Here is a 2,759-nt window from a genome sequence, read left to right as displayed (position 1 = left end):
TAGGAACTCTTTCACTTTCTAGAGGAGGAAACATTTTCATCCAATTGTAAATCTGTTGTCTTCTAAATGCTTTGATAAGGAGAGCAATTAAAGTGTTAAACTTTCATGTATCAGTTCTTTTTATAACATACATATTGTGGTAAAGTTGAGTTCTTCACCTATAACATGTAGGAAATTGTTTTTGAAGTATAAAATATATGTGTTTTCTGCAGCTGAACATGTATAAGAACTAGTATGCATCTAATGTACACCAATCACTTATATCCAAATTACAAATGTGTTACAGTATATTATCAATCACAATATGTTAGTGATGTTTTATGTTATAATTATACAAATTGTAAACAGTAACATATTTAAAAAATGCCAGGCACCAGGAAAGCAAGAGACTCCTAAGACCCAACAGGGATGACATTAGCTGAAATATCCTATAAAGGGGAGAGAGAACCTTTAGACACTGTATCCAGAGGTTAAGTATGGCTCCTGGTTGAGGGGTGGGGCCACCAATTCTTCTCAAAAATTTTAACCCAAAATTATTCCTGTCTAAAGGAAATCCAGGGACAAAGAGTGGAGCAGAGACTGAAGGAACGGTGATCTAGAGATTGTCCCACCTGGGGATCTATCTCATATGCAGCCACCAAACCCAGTTGCTATTGCTAATGCCAAGTGCTTGTATTAGCAATTGCATTAGGATCCTAATATGGGTGTCTCCTTAGAGGCTCTGCAAGAGCTTTACCAATACAGATGTGGATGCCTGCACCCAATCATTGCACTGAGCACAGGTACCCCAGTGGAGTAAGGAGCAAGGGAAAGGACTGAAGGAGCTGAAGGGGTTTTCAACCCAATAGGAAGAACAACAATATCAACCCACCAGATCCCCTAGAGCTCCCAGGGACTAAACCACCAACCAAAGATTACACATGGAGGGACCCATGGCTCCATCTGCATATGTAGCAGAGGATGCCCTTATCTGGTATCAATGGGAAGGGAGATCCTTGGTTCTTTGGAGGCTTGAATCATCTTATATCTGCTCATCAGGTCTCATTCTTAGTACAGTCAGTCTCCTTGCTTAAGAAAATGTCATAAAGGAACATAAACATAGGAGTAGGGCCTACTACTTATGTTCTCCCATTCTGAAAGCACAAACCATTCCTTTACTCATCATATTCCTACTGTCTTTGTCGTTTTTCATTTGTTGTGATATAGTACTCCAGTATAAGCAAGTTATTGTGATTATCGTTAAAACTAGTACAATCTTTGAACCCAATGTGTCCGGTATGTTTTTTCCATTTTGACAGGGTGTAGGAGCTGGGCAACTAAAGAAAGGTATGAAATGAAACACAATCCAAAGGATACCCAGTATAAAAGAAACAAAGTGATGCCAGAGGCCAGCTCCAGAATCCTGATTCTCTCTTGAAGGTAGCCAAATCGAAAGAATATGGGGTGGTATGGGGGGCAAGACCAAGTCTTGTGAATGATTAGGGTTGCTTTTATAACAATAATAATAATAATAATAATAATAATAATAAACAATAATAATAATGATAATGATAATGATGATGATGATGATGATGATGTTTACCTAGCTGGAATGTAAGTTACTTAGAAGCCAGAAGCTGCAGGCCTCTGGTCAAATTGACACCCTTTGCCTAACAGTGGGAAATGGATTAAGTAAAAGATTAATTGCTAAGGCTATTTTCTCACTTGCCCAGAAGCCTGCACTCTTGCTTGTCAGGCTGGATGCAGGATTGAAGCAATGAACTTTTATAGAAGTAGGAGAAGAGAGTCATTCACAGAAGGAAAAGCTTTTACACAAGCAAATACGCACAAACTCATATACATTCATACATAAATTCATGTTAATACCCATACACCTTCATGCATTCCAGTTGGATCAATCTACTTACTTATCTCATAATTACATAGACACAGACACACACACACACACACATACTTACATATGCATATGGAGCAAAAGCCCAAATATCAGTGCAGAAAGAAATCACCCATTCTAGATGAAAAATAAGATACAATTTTTATTACATAGAGAGGGAAAAAGCTTCTACCCTCTTATTATTAAATGAATTAAATCCAAGTCCATAAGAAAAAAAAAGCTTTGACCTCTTTTTTATGACTAAGCTTGCCTTGTTATTAAGAAAAGACCTGTTCCATCCCATAGTAACGAGAAGCCTGCCTGCTTTTCTACTCTCTTTGCAGCTTCTTCTTTGTCCCTCTTTCTCTCTTCATTCTGTGTATTGCTCTCTTCTGCTTCTGCCCTGATGTCCTCTTTATTTCTATGTGAAAGTAAAAAAGGGAAAAATTTCAGACTATATGTTCTCACAATTTCAAAGTTACTTTCTTAATTCCTAAATTGCTGTTAATTTCTACGTTATCCTACACTTCTGTCCTTCCCTTCCTCCTCCTAATCTTGCTCTCTCTTTTCCCCTAACACTGCTCTCTTCTCTGCTCTGATGTAATAATTCCATGCAATGTAATTGTTCCTAGATTTTTGTACCTTTTCTAGGAGATTAGATTACATGACTTTTCCAAACATCCTTTTTTAAACAAAAGTTCACTAAAAATTCAAATATAAATTAAAATCATTAATTGAATAAGAATATTACAACATAGATGTTTACATGTGTTTTCAGTAAGAGTAAGTATCTGGCTAAACATCAATATACCATCACTGGTTCCACAGGTTATACTATAATTTTTAAGACTATTTTATCATTGAAGTTTTGTATTGATAAACCCAG

Source organism: Grammomys surdaster, unplaced genomic scaffold, assembly GCF_004785775.1.
Source record: "Grammomys surdaster isolate TR1022 unplaced genomic scaffold, NIH_TR_1.0 125749, whole genome shotgun sequence".
NCBI classification, from domain to species: domain Eukaryota; kingdom Metazoa; phylum Chordata; class Mammalia; order Rodentia; family Muridae; genus Grammomys; species Grammomys surdaster.
This window is presented reverse-complemented; position numbering follows the sequence as displayed.